The 19,707-nt window shown below is 34.2% G+C and overlaps 1 protein-coding gene across 5 annotated transcripts in view; it reads left to right on the plus strand.

The window, feature by feature from the left end:
- Oamb (Octopamine receptor in mushroom bodies) overlaps nt 1–19,707 on the plus strand; it is a 106,655-nt gene that overhangs the window by 9,662 nt on the left and 77,286 nt on the right. Inside the window, exons 1-2 of one of the 5 annotated variants that reach the window (XM_070299523.1) lie at nt 93–1,393; nt 17,148–17,240. The exons of 1 other annotated variant lie outside the window; for it this stretch is intronic. The gene's annotated coding sequence lies outside the window, so the exon portion shown is untranslated. Of the gene's footprint in view, nt 1–92; nt 1,394–17,147; nt 17,241–19,707 lie in introns of those variants that run through there. 3 more of the 5 variants (XM_070299525.1, XM_070299526.1, XM_070299524.1) reach the window with 3 other exon arrangements.

Consider the following 19,707-nt stretch of genomic DNA (forward strand, 5'->3'; position numbering starts at 1 on the left):
GGCGAGATGCTCGCGTATAGAACACGACTATCCCGCCGCCGATAAAACCCCTTGACAGTGGCGGCCGAAAGCAGTCCGACGCCGGCCGTCGTTGCGAACGGATATGTCGTCGTCGCTGTTTTCTGTCATTGCCTTCCGTTTACCACAAAGATAAAAGCTCGAATCACGAACAAACGCGCGAGCGTCGCGCACGTAAATTTTCCGAGCGATCGTTTGACATCGTTTACTCGACAGGTCTCTTTAACGCGACGATGATGACGTTAATTACAACGTGAGTGATGTTAATGATGATCGACAGTGAGCGTGATAGAACACATGTGATTTCCGATGATCTATCATTAAATTTCGAGTATGATGTTTGGAAAAAACGATAACTTTCAATCGGACGCGCGTACGATTCACATATGATTTGACAGCTGTTGTGTGAAAATGTTTCTCTCCGCTTGTCTTCGAGTATCCGACTTCGAATTATTGACAATTTTCGAAATACACGATCGAAAAGACGCGCGATCGAGATCGACAATCCGAGATTCGATGGGAAATACATCCTTATCTTCTGAACGACTGCGGTTCTGTTTAAAGTCAAATGAATAACAATCGGAAGCCTTGCCACAGTACGCACATTCTCAAGACAGTTCACGCTTCTTATTGTGTTTTATTATTATTTATTTTCCGATACAGATACTGCTTATCGTAACTTCGCGAGCGATAATCTGAAGGCTTTTCACTGACCTGCATATTACACTGAATGTGTGCATACGCAATAAACGTCGACGGTAGTTTATCTCGAGTGCGTTAATGCATTTCGCGTAGCGCGTTACACAACATTTGCGGTGACAGTCTCAACCGCGTGGTAATAGATAGCGAGATATATCGATCTCTACGATCGACCGTGTCGGATCGCATAGCTAGCACGGATTAGATTAAGCGTCTGCTTGTGTTGAATTTCCACAAAGATACGTCTGCATGCTGTGTAACGAGAGCTCTAAAACTTTACGCTAATTCTCCGAGAGTGCAGAATTACATTGTGGGTACTCGCGAAGAATGGCCATGTGTATTTGTTCGACGACGATTGTCGATAATATTACGCGCAACGTAACAGAGATTTTACGAGCGATTTAACTCGTCAACGATTGTCGAAAAATTACCGAGGACGCTGGCTAGGTGAACCTGAAATTCATTTGCGAAGTGCGTCTGAGGAAATCAATTTAGCGACATTATTGGCGAAACGGAAACTTGACGGTGACGGGCCATCGTCGTCGGCCATTGAAAGACCCTTGTAGCTTGTAGAGGTGCACCGGAGGAGTTAGGAGAAGCTGCACTAATTAATTGCGATCTTGGCTCAGTTGTCTCGTGGAGATCGCGGACCCGCCGACGCCGACGTCGCCGAGAGGCAAGTTCGAAATTTCATTGATTTCGTTAGAGTGCGTTTTCAAGTAATAATATGCGGCTGCATCTGAGAGGAAAACGGTGTAACGGGAAATCGTTCTCTCGAGAGTGCATGGAAATGGAAGAGCTGGTTGATTCAGACGTATTTTTCATCGCAAGACAGATATGACGCTATAGAATTTTTTAAGGAAGGATTTAATTTTGTAATTTTGTAATTTTCATGTGAGTTTATATGAGTATTTAGTTATGTATTTGAATTTATATGACAAGAAATGAATATAATCTGGAATTATTTATTTATTTTTTTTTTGTATCGCGCAATTTTTAGACACCGTGCTCGTAAATGATAATAATAACATTTTGTTTTACAAACTTTTTGATTGGATTAACTATTAATAACGGCTATTTAATAGCGACAATTATAAAAGATTAGGATAAACAAGAACACCGAATAAATGTGTATCATATGTATGACACTTTTTTTAATATAATATCATGAAAAACTAACTCTCTTTGCTTCAGAGTATATTTAAACTTATGATAAATATAAAGAAGCGAGTAATTATTAAGATTAAGCCGCTCGGGAAATGATTGTCGGATGTTCATAGAGTCTCCTCGAGGTTGATTGGCCCCTTTATTGACGACATAATCGAATGAATTACGCGACCGTTGGCGGGTTACCGTTTGCAGCAATACAATGTATTGATTTCCACAACTTTGGCGGCATTAATTTAACTCGATATCTTTTGCTAAGAAAATTATTTATTGAGCGATCAATTCATTGAGAGAATTATATAAGTTATAAAATTACAATAAAAAATAAATAATGATCAAATATTACAAAGATATATAATAATTATGTTTCTTTAAAATTTTACTAAGAAAATATTAATTTGAGATTATTTTAAAAACTCGGGAATTTTTAAGTGCGTTAATATACTAATTAATATACTAATTATTATTTGCGTGAATAATAATTTATTTGTGGGGGAAAAAAATATACAATAAATTAGTCAAAAAAATTTATCACCAAAAGTTGTAGATTAAAACACTTCATTTCTGCATATTGCGCTAAATTATTCATCTATCTTATCTTTCTAATTTACTATATATAATTGTTATAATTATGCTTAATTTATATGCCAAATATAATAAGTACGATGTTTTTTCTTCTCTATGCTTATTCTTACGAATAAAATTGATGATTGCTTCAATTTCGCGTGTAATAATTTTTTATCGATGTTATTTTTTGCTTCTAAATCATCGCTTATGATCAACAACAATATTCCGGCAATCTCCTTCTCGATGCATCACAACGAAATTACTGTCTGCCAATGGTTAAATCGATCATCTCTTTATCCTAATATCAACCGATTTAGAAACCGTTGCAAAGCGTTAAAGAATTATGAGAGTGCAAAATTTCGAATTCTATTTTTATCTTCCTTTGACACACGCACACACACACACACACACATACAGTATCTTTTTTTGATACTGAATTATCATCGTTTGTTCTTTATTTAATATGAATGTCTATCGTTTGAATTTAAATTGTAAGTTATAATCTTGAATTTTTATATATAATATGTACAATCTATGGTATCGTAAAATGATTATTAATATAAATGTGAGAATAATGATAATTTTCTTGAATTTATGTATGATTCAATATACGTCAAAGATATTTTATCACATCTCTCTCTCTCTCTCTTCCCCGCTATTACAGCGATTGCACCACATTTTTTGTCAACTGTTTTCTATCAAAAAGTTCTATGAAAGAGAAAAGTAGCGAGCAATAGGAAAGATATCGTTTATACATCCACGCAACTTCATATTGTTATCGCGCATTCTTTACGAGCACGCTTATTACTCCGTATTTTTTTTGGAAACTGCTACATGCGTCTATTTACGCATGCTAATAAATATATTAATTTACGTGACGATCAATTGAAATAGTTGACGCATATGTATCCCTGACCTAAAGTAACATTTGTGATCAGCCGCTATTGTATGTTCAACTTATTGTTAGAACAGATGGATTATATCTTGGCGCTGAGAAAGTCGGAGCGTTTCTTTTACAAAATTATATGAAAACAACAATAGAAAGATATCTGATTTAAATCAAAGCGTTGTTGGACTACTTCAGAATCGCTTATCGTTCTTTCACGAATCGAGAGAACGTGCTCGCGAAAGTTTACAGGATCTTGATTTCTGCAGGCCTATAATGTCGTCTAATTTAAAAAAACTCTTTTGTTTTATATGAAAGGCATATATATATATATATATATATATATATATATATATATATATATTGTATATAGATATAGATATGCCACCTGAAAATGTTTATTGCGATTGCGAAACATATGTATACGCCATCTTAACCGGTAGTTGTACGGCTAAAAAGTACTCATGTGTCATTTATATATCGCATTGCAGAAGATTTGCCACAGATTTCTGATAAGAATTGATTCATACTCGTTCCTAACATCTCAATATTTAATATAATTATGTTATAGCGCGAAGTTTAAGTGTGTCTCGACGGTAAGAAACACATTCGCTGATTCGGCATGCCCAGCCGTAGACGAGTGTTTCGCGCTCTTGTGATACCGTGCCGAAAAGGCTAATGATCGGGATCTTAAAGCGCAACGGATGCGGCCTGCATCTCCGTTTTGCATGCTATTGTCGTGGGGAAAACAATAGACGACTTTCCCGAGCGCTAGCTCTCTCTCTCTCTCTTTCGTTTCTCTCTTAGACATCAGTTCTGTATTTTCCTTTCTAGGTGCCTGGCGCGGTATCTAACTAAGAGATCGCTCGTCTGGAAACCACCCTTTCCGAACCCACTCGTCCGCGACAACGCGACGATCTAATGAACGGAATAACCCACGCGAGAAGTATTTTATTGAACGTGAATATTGCCAAGAATGATTTTAAATAGATTATTTTTTAAATCAGTTTAGGTAATTATTTTTCAAGTTAAAAAATTGCGTATTGCATAAAAACAAACCAAAAAAAAAAAAAAAATTATTCAATTTTTATGAAAAATAAGTTATAATAAAAAAAGTTATAAAAAAATTTTTTTCTATCAAAATTTCTTCACATATTTATGTTTGAAAGAGCGAAACAGCGAAAAGCCAGTGCAAAAATATTCGTATTGATCATTTATAATTATTTTAAATTTTTTCATATCAAGCGCAAGATTAGGCATGCAAATATAAAATTTTGATATTTTTTTATTATTTATTACTGCGCGACTTTTCATCTGTCTCATCAAAAGTGTTTAGTATTCAGAAATTAAAAAATAATTCTATATCTTTTGATTTTTTTTTAAATCTATGAAACCGCGAGAGAATTATTCAATGCACGATACAGAATCGCAGGCTATTATTAAATCGGCATTAGGGATGGCTGAATGGAGAATTGGCAAAGCAGCGACAAAGCTTCGTTAATAAAAGGATCTGCTGTATCCTCCGCCGCAGTACATCTCACAAAGCCCGGCGATATCATTAAATCGATCGTTGGATAATGTCATTGGTCTTCTTTCCCATTTCGTATCTTTATACTAAATAGCAAAGCGGGGCTTGCTGTGCTCGCAATGAAAAAAGTAGTAATGGATTTCTTCGCAAAACATGCATTTCGCACACTTCTTTTATATTTTAACCAACGAGGATTTTAATGCTCCGCATATTTTTCGCGATATTAAAGTGTTCGTGCATATACAATATCTATCGACCTGAAAAGATATTCTTGGAAGCCGTTTGTAAGATACGAGATATTAATTTGGTGCAATAATTAATTCAGATATTTCTCTCTGATATTTTCATGTTCGCCATTTTGACAAACTCATTTGTATAATCATACAATACTTGTATGTAAGAGAAATATTTTACCTTTATAAGCATACGTAAATATCCTATACGATATTTCACTTATATATGATCTTTCTCAGCAATAATTAATCAAAGCGTGTTAGAGAAGTGAGTTTAAAAGAAGAATATTTAAATAGAAACGAGCGAGAAAAGAGAGAGAGAATTTTTTTTTCTGATTCATAAATTAGAGTAGTTTCTTGTAGATGTAATACTAATTTAATGTATATAAATCGCTAATATCAAAATTAAATATTAGATTAATTTCTTGATGGAGGATACTGCGGAGAGATATAACTGAATATGCAATTTATTAATTTTGAGAAGGCTGATGGTGCCATTTTTAATTACAGCTACGTGAGTCTGTATATCTTGCAAATTGCAAATATGCAGATTCAGATCATCAACGCGACTGCGCATTTTCATTACTCAATGGCTGGCTCTGCCGGGAATGCAATGTTATTTGCGTCAAGATTACTTATTATTTATATCGATTGTAAAATAGTAATAAATAGCCTTTTTTTTTTTCCAAGGATGTAATCCATTCAACAGCAACAATGTTGGATTGATCAATCGCAATTTTCGACATATAATTTACACAATCTATTAGCGCTATTAACGAATTGAGAATCCAATACGTTGCGACATATTTTCTCTCTACTAATAATAATGTAACATACGTAATTGCAACAACAAAATATTGTAATCGTAAAAGCATAAAGTGCGTACAAGAATGAAGACAAGCGGAAAATCTGCTCGCAATAGATTATTCGTGGACGATGCGTTTCGCTCGTTTTACGAAAAGAAGCACTTTCGGGGTTTTGTGCAATAAATCATATTACGATGGCGAACGCGAAGGCTTTACTGTATGCGAATATCTACGACTATGTCCACGAGATCCGTTATGAATGACGGATGTAGCGTGTCAATGATTTTTATCGCGGCACGTGCGACGTCCATAATTTACGTGCACGTGAAAAAGAAGATACGAGATACATCAGAGATACATTGGAATGTAATGTGTAACGTATGAATCAAGCGTTTGAAATTTTGTGGAAGATTCATTAAAATTTAGACGCTGCACGCGAAGCTTTTGTCGCTGTTTGTTGAATCAAATATTATTTTTTATTTAATTTCAAATGTGTGTAAATATACATTTTTAACAAGAATCTTATTTTGCCGATTATCTATCGAGATATTTAAAATTACGCAAATACTAAAATGTCGTGGAAATACTAATTGAATTTTTGCTATAATTGATTTTATTAATTGATCAAAGAAACTAATCTCTCTTGAGAATATTACAAGGAAACCTCGCAATATCTTATATATATATATATATATATATTTTTTCGTTATTATAATAACCGATAATTACGCTTAAAACTGCATCCATATAAGTTCTATTAGGCGAATTAATTAACTACGTTGTAGCATATTTTTGTTGTTTTGTAGAAAATATGCGTAAAGAAGATAAAATGGAATTTGTAACAAAGCGACCCATATTACTAGCAAGCTGCATCACACAAAGTCTCGTGATTTTTAATCATCTGATGCAGTCGTTTTCTCTCCGAGAAAATGAATGTAAGTGTAATTACTGCACGTAGTAGCAAGCCGAATTACACTCACGGTTTTCTTCAAGCCGGCTCTCATTTGCCGTTTCTTCATGTTTGTCTTTCAAATCGCGAGCTTACAGAAAACTATTTCATGAGATAGAATTTCGAGAAGTATTTTTTTGTTTTGTTTTTTTGTTCGGGGAAACAACTTTGGAATTTTACAATTTTTTAAATTAGAGAATTCACATATTTTTAATAAAACAAGCACGTGAGATTAAAGCCTTCTTTTTCTAACGGAATTCATTTAATGAAATTGTTTTAATTATTTAAAACATCACAGCGTGGTTATCTCGAACATATATATTTTACAAGAAATTTGTCCAATGAAAAGAATTGGTATCGATCAAGGAGAGATGAGGGGGAGAATAAACGTTACGTAAGCAAAAGGTACCATAATTTGGTCGAATTCAATGGACACGTCAGCCAATTCACTAGATAACTAACGTAATCCAACCAAGTGGAACGCGCTGATATACAGCAGCGGTGCGTTTTTTGTAGAGAGGCCAGAAGTATTGATTTACCTGGTCAGTCGTTAAGAGATAAGCCCGCTTACGTATATCGCTTACTACACAATTCTTAAATAGACTTCGTAAAAATAAACTCCAATTAACGAGCGTCTTGTATTCAGTTTGTCGTATTTAGCTTGATTAGGATCGCATCGGGAATAATACAGCTTCATTGTTTTAATCAGCCTTATTCCATTAAGCAAAAATGAAATTTTACAAACGGATTCCAAGAATCTAAATAATTAACATCGAAAAAAAAAAACAGAAATTGAATAGAAATTAACTGTGGGGAAGATAATAATTTGTATGTTTTTTGGAAAATTATACATTTTTTATGTATAATTTTCTATTCTTTACGAATATATTGCGCTAATAACATTCGCACACGTTTATATTACGATTTGAGCGCGAAATATTTGCAAATATATGTGTGCGGCGAATTTATATTATTATGCGTTATGTTTATAATTGTATAATGTTTAAAATTTTTTTATTTTCATTTAAATTTTTATGTAGGAAGGGCATTAAAATATTACCATTTCGAACAATTATCTGTTCATTTAGGTTAAGCACGTGTATACCGCAAACTTGTACTTTTCACGTCAAAGTAATAATATGCAAGCACTGCATAATTGGATGTTCTCTTTGCCAAGAGAATCTCACAAAATTAAATATTGCTCCGTGCGTGCACGGTCGTGAAAATAACTATAAATAAATCCATTCGCAAGAGTTTCGAGTTAATTAAATTGAGGATAGTGTTGCTCATATTAATTATCGGTGTGTGGAAGGAAGCTTTTGAGAACGGCACACGTCACTCGAGCTGTTCCATGCTTGGGGGCCATAATTCGATAGCCTTGATGAGATATACCTTGCCACGAAATTTATAAAGCTGAACTGCTGAACGGGATGTGTATGCATGCGAGTTGTTATTAATTAAGATAATAAATAAGCAATCTTTCGCTCGTATTAATTCAGAACAAATTTAACGGTGACAGGGTCAATACGAGCTTTTGAACATTGGTGCACATGCTATAAAATACATGTATACAGTATACTTATATATCATAGTGTACCTCTCGCTTTTCGTAGGGGGTAATACCCACGGTAAATACTAGTTTCGATCTTTACTCGGATCTTCGTTGACTAAAGATAAGTATTTAATTAAGATTTAACAAATAAAAGTTTCAAAAATAGAACTGAATTTTCTTTTAAAATCGGTTTTAAATCGATTGCACATCTAATATGTCTTGTGTAATATATTGTAGCTAATATAAATTATATAACAGTCAATTTTTAATCGTCTGTAATAATTGTTTATAGTTGTTATTTTAAGTTTTCAAAAAGGAGATTTATTTTTCACAGAAGACAATCGAATTTAAATTTTAAAGATGATTATTATTTAAAAGGATGAGCGAAGTCAGTCAAGTAGTTCATTGGGAGCGTACTAAAGCATACTACTAACAATAAGTTAGTACAATAGTTACAAGAGTGTACTGTGAATATTTAAAGCAAATGCATTAAATGTTCAAAGGCTCGTATCGGCCTTGTCATCGTTGCTATTATTTATTATACAGTATTATTATGTGTTTTTATATCTGAAATATTTTGTTAGATTACATGAGAACAAAGAAAGTAATACTAAATTTTTGCCGTCAAATACAATCTCTCTGCTTTGTGTTTCATTATAACTAAAAATAAAACTTTATTACGTAATAGCTAACAACGGAAAATTTGCTTCTGGTTGTCAAAGTATAATCCAATTAAGCGATATGCAAATACATTCGTACATCGCGTATTAATAATAATAATATTTAGTGAAAAGACAATATTATTTTGTTCTCTTTTAACGTTCTTGTTACATAACAGTTACAAAGTAAGTTTTTTTAATTAAATTATAACTTTAAAATATAAAATCCACACACATATATATATATATATATATATATATATATATATATATATATATATAAGGATTATTCATTCTTATTTACAAACAAACGGATTCCCTTTGAACCTTTACAAGAAAAAACCGCTGCTTTTATTACATTCTTTAATGTTGAGCAATTTTATTCAGGATTAGCTTCTGATAAACGAGGATAAGCATAATTCATAAAATTAATGAACAAAATAATTTAATAGCTATTTAGTTTCGTTGTAAATCTAAAGTGACATGTAATTGGCTTCTTTCAACAATAATGTAGACTTGTAGACTATCGTTTTGTTCTCGGATGTGTTGCACATGGAACGAGAATCGCACTTACACATTTACTTTTATTTCCTCTTTCGCTTCTCTCTCTCACTCTCTCTCTCTCCCGGTTTAGCCCACATCATCCAAACAAATGCCGCGGATTACATACATCCATTTTCACATGAACCTGAAAACACCAAGAACACGTGGCACGCTAATCTCCGAACAACCGCGTATATGTATATATACCGGTTCTATTTTACTCTTACGAGCTTATACCGGACGATAAATCATGAATGAAGTTTATGACCAATACGTGTCTTTGAATATTATCCTCCCCCTCGTAAATGAAAATATTTTTTAAAACCTAAAATTGACTTCTTCGTGATCTTTTTTAAGAGCTTAACAATGACCACGAACAATTATAATGACGATTAAATAATCGACGATTATGTGACTTACATCAAATATATTATGAGAAACATTTCAACAATAAGACCAATTTTTAGAGAAAATCCAATTTTATATATATATTTTTAAATATTTTCTCTCTTTTGAATCTTCTTTAAATAGAATAACATAGTTTTTACAAAAAAAATTTAACAAGAGAATAATATATATTTCGGAATGTATTAATTTTTATGTAAATAAATTTGAACGAAACATTTTATACATGTACCTATATACGCGTGAAATATCGCTTTTGAGAATATAAACTAATTTGGTAAAAAAATAACATAGACAATTGATCGTCTGATCGTGATAGTTTTTTTTTTTTGTTTATTTATCCATGATGTTGTAGAAGAAAAAAATTTATAGATGTCGAGGAGCATCTCTACGCGGGTAATCGATTTTCTTTCATTGCCGGGACGAGATCGGGAATCGCTCTCGTACGACGAGAATTGCGCGGGCACCGATGACGAACTTAATTGGATTTAATCTCGATTTAAGCAGCTGCCTCGAGCAGAGCACGCCAACGTTCAGTCCAACAATAGAATCGCTTTTGGCCCCGTGTATGTTCACGTGCCAGTCATTTGCCAGGCGTCGGTGACATCCTGCGAAAAGAATCTATTCTAAGGCGGCTCGAGAGAACAATCCGTGATCTTTGTGACAAGTTTTTTGAGATACAATAATTATCTCGATAAATATTTAAGAATGAAGTGATAAGGAATAAATGAATTATTACTCATACTTTTTTATAGGATAAAACAATCTGACGTTAAAATATTACATTGAAAGAAGTTCTCGTGCACATTAATGTAATAATAATCAACGAAATGTTGACAAATCAATTATTCTTTTACTCGTTAAATTTAATCCATTTATATATATACACAAGTTAAAATACATATACATGTTTAATAAGTTAGTCGGAAGTCAATGATGTATCAAATTATAAAGCCAATATCGCGCGCGAAGAAATATTGTGTTAGTTCTGCCATGAATAATTCAACTCGCATTTGTTATAGAACGCAATTTGACTTGGAACAACGCGTTTGAAATTTTATGATATTTTGTCGAACTCTCACCCCGAACGAATCCGTGATGGTTAAACGATTCGGCCGTTGTTAAATTTAATTCTTTGGGGATCGTTAAGAGCACAGCGGGAGTTTAAATTCGCTCCTAACGTTTCTTTAATTTTGCAGCCGCGCTGTTACGCTCGACCGCACTTGAAATCCGAAACTTTTTCCCTTCACGTCGGAAAAATGAAATTCTTACGGAGAAGCAAGTCCCGGCAAATTACCGGGAACAAAAGTTTAAAGGTCTCGATTTGTCTTCCAGCGTGCGAGAATATTTTCCCCGTGTTAAATTAGTTCGTGAAACATTAATTGAGTATGCCGTTGGCATTCGCGCGCGTTCGCTGTAGGATTCGCGCGTTTTAATGTATAAATTCTGCTTCGTCCGCGACTTCGCTTAATCTTAATTTCCCAGTCACGTGTCTATTATTTTTTTGTTATATCCTTTCACTTTTTTCAAACTATCTTGTCAGGGATGAATTATTACTAATAAAAATGCATCTCTTGGACATGGGTCGAATTTTCGCGTTTGGTTGGATTCTTGCGTTTCTCTTCGATTTACGAGTCCGACCGCCATTTTTAAGCTTCGCAATGCATCACGCGTGCGCTGATGATGATCACCGAAATGATGAAAAATACGATTATTGAACGCGAATGAATTCATAGCCGAATAATGATTTTGAAAATGCAAAAAAAATACCGTCGAGCGTATCGAGGATGTCTCGCGATTGTGATCAGCGACAGACTCGACCTCTCACGAAAACCTCTCTCTGAATTTCGGATCGCGTGATATCGCGGCATGACTATTGCAAGAGAACAAAACGAAAGCTGCCAAGATAGGCCGAAGCCGTAACTCGCGAAGAATACTGAAACGTATCGCGGTATTCGTGAGAGTCTGCTCGAGCGTGCGGATATGGTTGCGAAGCAAGAATTTCCGTATAGATAAGGGATGCCGCGCGATATCCGAGGGCGTTAGCTCTCTAAAGATACTTCGCTTCTGGAGCTTCGACGAAAACCAACGTCGAAGATCTTTGAGATGTTTAAATATTCATATCTTTTGACGATATTATTTACGATTTGCCGTTATAGTAGTATAAAAGTAAATACGTTATAATACGTAAATACGTAAATACGTTATAAAAGCAAATACGCAAATATAAAGACGCGAATCAAAGATGCAAACAACTCTTATGTTTAAATAACACAACAGGTACGCTCGATTTGATAAATAATGTTATCTATTTTTTAAGCTTTTTAGCCAATCTTTATCGACTAAAGAAAGATTAATAATCGATTAAATAAATAACTGAAATAAATTGTAAGAATGAAATATTGTGAAATAAAATTATAAATTTAAAAATTTAAAGCCAGATCAAATCTTTTTTTTCGCTACATAAATGACAGATACACTTTGGAATGTGAGCATTGGTATATTACATTGAGAGAGAGAGAGAGAGAGAGAGAGAGAGAGAGAGAATGATAATATATTAATCGTGTCATCGATTCGTAATCTATATACATACAGAAATCTATATACAATATAAAAAAGTAGATACATTCTTGGTTAATATATCCCGCTGACTTCCATGGCTGACTAATATTTATTATATGTACATATAAAGAACGTATCGGTGACTGTTTTTAATTAAAGTCGATACGTAGTTGAATTTAGATTCTCTCTCTCTCTCTTTTATACTGTTTTCATACAAATTTATAATTAGTCATTTGGAGTAACAAACAAACTGGACGGATATTCGATTAATTGACATTTTCAATAGTTATTATTTTTACGGTCTCTCAAATCAGTTTAAGATAAAAGTATATTTTTATATTCCAGTCGTATAACTTTATTATTATTAACATTATATTTTTTTAAATTCTTGATGTACAATTTTATTCTCTTCAATTCTTGTAATATTATAAAATAAAAATTCTGTAAAATTATATCCCGATAGAATAGAAATAAATACATGTGGAATATTTTGCATAGAGATATACTTTCGCAGACGCAAATACAAAGATTCGATGTAGCCGGATGATAGACAGAAAATTAAATCAAGCGAGATTATCTTGAACGACTTAAATAGTTTAAATAAGTTAAAATTAAACTTATACACGATTTAAAGCACATTCGCGAGGTGTTTGCAGGCGTGAAATAAAATTTAATTACGTTTTAAAACATGTTCGTGCAATCGAGCATCTCTTTATGGCGAGTGCGTGCAAATCTATTTTGCCAGCGGGTGTTGAAGGCTGTGTTCGAGGCGTTTTTAAATGCATGCGAGGACTATAATATCGCGACCATGAAATCAACTGCTCAATTCACTCGCAGGAGCAAAGTCTTTCGTTTAATAACGGCTTACCTGTAGCTAGTGACACGATCGGCGCCGTTGACGGTCGAGTTCGGCGTTATTTTAAAAATATGAAGGCCGAAGGAAGGGTAGATCGCGTTGATAATCTGAATTCGCTATTCGCGGACTTTATCATTGAATCACGTGGTCTGCCGTATACTTAAAAAAAGTTGATGTCCAAGTGTGAGTTCGAGTTTTCGCACAAAGTCCGATCCGATCCTTATCGGAATGAACGATGATTTGACGAACTATGTAGATAAATTGAATTTTTTCGTGACTTATTCGCGCGCATGGAAATTTTATCAGATACGTTCGGCGAGAAGTACAAGTTGTACGATTCGATTAAAGTCGTAACTACTGCTCTATATATCGATTCTTGTTATTATCGTCGGATGGCATTTTTCACCTTTGAAAATATTTCTCTTCTCATTTCTCTTCTCTTGAAGATTGCTTTATTTGAGTATCCATAATTATGATATACTCTTCGCATATTATTATTATGCATCAATTACGAGTCTATTCATACTTGTTTTACGCTGTTTATGCGACAATCGATTATTTTATTACGAGGTTTCGTTGATATTTTACACGAACACGATTACACTATTTTTCGCATGTCTTCGCATAGCGGTAATACATAATCGCTTATTTAAAGCTCAAGCCATCAATTATTCGGAATGTCACTCTCCGCCCACCTCGCTATTCGTCATTCGTATATTGTGAACGTTGACATTATGACGCTTCGTTGCTTTGATGCAACGCGAAAACATTTGCAATCTTCTTTTGCGCTTTATTATGTAATTACGTTAATTAAACATTAATTTTTCTCCTTTTATTTTTTAATTATCATTGGTTTTCTCCATATATGATATCAATATAGAGATAGCGATATTATCGTCCATCTTTTTACGGTACCGATGTAAACCGCTGATACGAGCGTCTGGGATTTATGATTTCCACAGGCACGTTCTGGGGTTTTTCTCCGCATAGCCCGGCTGCGGTTGGCTTTCGTCGTCCAAGTCTCATTTCATTCACGGCACGACCGCCCCCGTCCGTACCGTAAGCTCCGATTTCTCTCTTTCTTCCTTTTGCTCGCCTTTCCGCTCTTCAACTCCTTACCTCTCTCTTTCGTCATCTCGACCGCGCGACTCCGCATTCATCTTCTTTCGTTATATTTCTCTTCTTTTCTCTCTCTCTCTCTCTCTCTCTCTCTCTCTCTCTCTCTCTTTCTCTTTTTCTCCTCCGTTTCTCGAAATGTCACGCGTATATAGCCGCTAGCGAAGCTTCGGTTTCATCTGTATTCTTGAACTTCATCGGCGAACTTTAAAGCGAAAAGAGAACAAAAGCTCGGTCGAGCTTTTGTATATGTGCACAAGCATGATTATACACGTGGGCTCGAGTTAAACGAGGGGGGATTTCGGTCCTTGCCCATTCGAGCAAGGATAACGTAAGAATCCTTTTAATTCTTTCCCAAAGAATAGGTCGCAAGAGAATAGTTTTCACTGCACATACGTCGCTGTCTCGTTTCGGTCCTGTGTATTTTTCATCGGTGCGCGTAAAGTGGAAAGCACGATAAAAGCGTGTACTCTTTAGGGGCGTAATCTTCTTCTCTCATTGTCAGTGCTTTTTTGATCGTCAGACTATGTCAACTCTGATATTTGGAACTCTAATTCTTTCTCTTATATATTTTTTTTTATCATCTTTTTATTTTTTAATCCATTTTTTTTTTCTTTAATGTTGCTTTTCTCGGATATCTTATTTTTCTGACAAGGTTGTGTTCTTTATAGATAATGTACTTATGCTTTCTTGTATTTCTTAACAAATAAATTTTAAAGTTCAAGAATGTTCTTCTTTATTCCGTTCTCTTTCTCTCTCTATATATATATTACACACACACACACATATCGCTAATTTATATCAATTGTATTTACGCGCTGATATGGCGGTTTTGTCGAACGATCGCATTTGACACTAGATCCAATTAAAACTTTCTTGTTTGAGATGGAAGACGGATAGTTGATTTTGCCGGCTAATGTCATCCACTTTCGTTTTGCGGACTTACAAATTGAAAGAATCAATATCGCTGTAAGGCGAAGCTTGGAACAAGAAAGAAGCTTTAACGCTAAACGCGTTCGTTATTATTGTCGATGCGCGGATAAAAAATATATTTTACCTTTATATTTTTCAAAGCGGATATTATTTGTAATTTATTTTTAACACTTTAGCATCATGGCATAAAAAATACGATATTTAGTATACTTATTTAAGTCTCGAATTAAGCCAGTTCAGATTCAAATTTGCCAATTTCAATTCTGTATTTTAACGGCATTATTGGCAATAAAGCTTGCGAGTAGAATTTTATTCGATTTCTTAGGTTGAGAAATTAGTTTTCTAGTTATGTGCTTTTGGTTTTTTTCGAAAAGAAATGATGAAAAATTTAGAAAACGGGCGGTATATGGTATGCGTTCTGGGTTAGAAAAGGAAATCACTGACAATTGAATAATGCAACTACTCACGATGCATTTGGATTAACTTGTACAAAATAGCCCCGAGTCTTACGGTTAGCTCCGCAAATAACGATGCACTCGATATGTGCGGTATGTGCGGAGAGAGAAAATAAAAGAAAATGAACGTTAGAGACGACAAATTATCCGATTAAGTTAGTTGGCGGCTAATTTTCTCGACGAAACAACGCAAACATTCATTATTTAAACCTGCGCCGAGCTTAAGTAGTTCAAACACCGCGTGGACATTGCTTCGTCGGTTAATCTGGTGGCTAGTTAAGTCGGTCGTAGGTCGAAGGGTGGTTTGGGCGCACGATGGTCAACGCGGGGGGTAGGATGGACCGACGGGTATGTCAACACGAAATCCTGCTTTCCCGAATCCGGATGCTGTGCAATTGTGCGCACGACGACCCACGGGACGAGAACTCTGGACGGCTGTCTGGCTGGCTGATTTCGTAGTAGTAGTAGAAAGTCCTTGGTATGCCACATGAACACCCTGAATATTGGTTACGTACGTGCCTGACCTACCGCAACCAGCCGGATATGTCACTTCCGGGTGCGCGTCGATTTCATTGCACCACCCTCTCTGAAATCCGACAAACCCTCCTTCCTTCTCCCTTCTTCCGTTCCTCGACTGTCTTCGGTTTCTAACGGAGATATTTCTGTATACTGGATCAATCGATCGCTTGTCGACGATGAAGATTGGTGACGGAAAACAGATATTAAATTATCTTTCTTCGCAAATAATAATAAATAATAAAAGATTAATATTATAGGATATCTCTCTTTATATGAGAGAATTATTGAATTTAAATGAGCAATTAATATTATTAAATATGTCGAGATGTTAGCGAAAATTTAACATGTAATCCTTCTGAACATATATAAAATAAATTTAAATAGTCGTTAAAATTTAAAACAGGACACTTCTTGCTTTGATGAATTTTAATGTAAAATGAATTCAGCTATGTAACACTTTAAAACAAAAATGTATTTATCTATCTACCAATGATTAGAATCGAAAGAACCAAGAAAAACCTATTTTTCGATTATTTCATGAGTTTTTTTTATCTCTCGAAAAGAATATATTTTTGGATATATTTTGGATATAGCTTCTCAAAGTAGACAATTTATATGTGTGCAGAGCTTTTATTCAATCTTGAAAGATCAAAATGAAATAAAAGCGCGTTCTTACTATCCTTCTTTTTTGTAGAGTTCTCGAAGAATACGCGGCACAACGTAGATCCGAAAAAAATCGAAAGAGAGAGAGAGAGAGAGAAACAGAGAAACGATTCGTCGTAGCTATGTGAGTAAATTATCCAAGAAACAAATATATTATCGAACTGTTATACAAGGCACTTTTCTCTATTGCGATTTTTGCGATCTTCACCCTTTTCACCCTATTGTTTTCTTTTGGCTTCTTTACCGCAACATTAAACATAAGTTTTTATCATAGCGAGTCTGTTTTACACACGTCGATGATAATGTCGAATTTATTGATTTCGCACCGCTGCCATTTTCGCGCTTGTAAATTATTTTCGCGCATTTGCTCAAGCAAACATAAATATAATAATTTTGAGTTGTTCATAACTTTAACGCATATTAATGTTCCCATCAATATGTCTCATGATATTTGTACAGGATGATTTTAAAATTACAGAATAGATTTTAAACTTTAATAAGCAAATCTTCATATGTCGGCTCTTAAACAAATTTGCGATAGATTCTTTTTTAATAAAAATTTGCTTAAGGAACTTCTTTGTCAGCACTTTTTCATTTTTTAGCATTAAATCGTATCGATAACTAAGTCTTAAATTAGAATTTTGTCCAATGAAATATTTAAAATTAAATGAAGACACCCTTTATGTTAATTAAATAATATGCTTTACAGGTTGACTCGAAACTACTAATTTTCCTTTGTGAGATTTGTATTTAATTTAGAGCATCTCAACTTTTCCTTAATAAGACTATAATATGACAATATTGTATAATATGATTTATACTCTGGAACTAAACCTCGTTGAGCCGGTAGCGCAATCGAATTGCTCGGATGTCGGGATAGCACTTGTAATTTATTGCACTTCCCTCTGATTTTCTTTGTATGTTTGCATCACGTCCGTTCCGCTGCAATAGAGTAGTTCGCGGTGACGAATGCTTATTAGATCCTTTGAAATTTTGATTTAGAGCGTGACGTGGAAGTCATACTATGTGTTACTTTCTCAAACTTACATAATACCCCTTGTGCATAGTTAATTAATTAAACAATTGGATAAAATTCATTTCTAGTGCTTTTCTATAATTTTTTTTTTATCAAATTGTTAAATTAATTAACCACTATCATTACATACTTTTATAAACACAAGCATTAAGTTGAATCTCTATTAAAACCTATATAATTGCGCAAATCCCTCAATTCTCTGTTGTCTTCTTATTCGGACACAATATCCAATTGTAGAGAAATTTATCTTCAATTTTATTGAAAAATCTATTATTAAACTTTGAGACGCGGCAAAAATGAAATACTTTATGCGTATCAGACTGATACTAGGCGGAAGGAAGGATGGATGAGAAGCTTCGACACGAGTAACAAGTTATAAGGTGGAGTCAGCTCTTTTCGAGAGTTTACTCGCGGAGAGAGATAAATTACTTTCTTTGCTCATCGTCCATCATACATCGTTGAATCAACCATGCGATCGCGAATTACATTTTTTTCTCTCGATGATATTTCTTCGAAAAGAATATTCTCATTCTACCGATCGCGGAACGCAATTAAAACATATAAATCACGAGAATTCAAGACTTGTATCGCAAAATTTTTTTTGCATAGATACATGTATGTGATAATAGCGAGATTGTCAGATCTGTTAGATCGTGATCGAGAACATGCGAAAGAAGTCATAATATTTGAGCAAAGCTGCTAATTTTTTTTACAGAAAACGATTTGTATTTTCATCGTGTTTATGCAGAGTTGATTGCATTAGCCTCGCGTAGGAAAAATAAAAATTTTGCATAGATTTTTGAAAATCGTCACATTACGGTATAAAATAGTAATATCCAATTCGTTGAATGTGACATCCGAAACAATGTGTCGCCTGAACTTTACGCAATTCACTTGTAAAATATGAAAATTTGTCGTGCAAAAATATAATAGAATGATATTTTTTGCAACTCTTGTACAAATTGTGTATGGAGTATCACAGAGGGAATATAGCTCGATCGCAAATTTGGTCTTTTTACACAATTTGCCCTTACTCGTCAATAGTATAAGTAATCGATTATTCCTGGCGAGTTATGAATTTATCCTTTACGCGATATACCGCGATCTTTGGAAACAAAGACATGAATTTTACAAGATTGACGAGAATCGACTTGACGTGACGGTTACTAATCGATGCGATGCATTTGCATATAGTACAATTCACTGTACATACGGTCATCGATAAGAATCATGGTGATTCTTATTTTCAAATCATTTTCAAACATTTACATTTCATGCATCTATTAATATTGCCAAAATAGTCAATGAGAAATTGTAATTGTAATTTTGCTAAATGCAATTTTTTCATTAAAGTAAAGTTTGATCAGTTAAATGCAGTTTTTTTTTTGCAATTTTCTCCCTCGAACTTTTTACACGTCCATTTACTTCATTTCTTTGCAAATTAACGTTCGCTTATAATGGCTAATTTAAAGCGCCTGCGTTCGCAGCTTTACAAGAATCGTACGATTATTTCATAACGAACAAGTTCTTTGCATGCTAGAAAGGAAAACTGCTT

This window comes from Polyergus mexicanus, unplaced genomic scaffold, assembly GCF_030449975.1.
Source record: "Polyergus mexicanus isolate NDT 795.1 unplaced genomic scaffold, iyPolMexi1.0 SCAF_7, whole genome shotgun sequence".
In the NCBI taxonomy this organism is placed as follows: domain Eukaryota; kingdom Metazoa; phylum Arthropoda; class Insecta; order Hymenoptera; family Formicidae; genus Polyergus; species Polyergus mexicanus.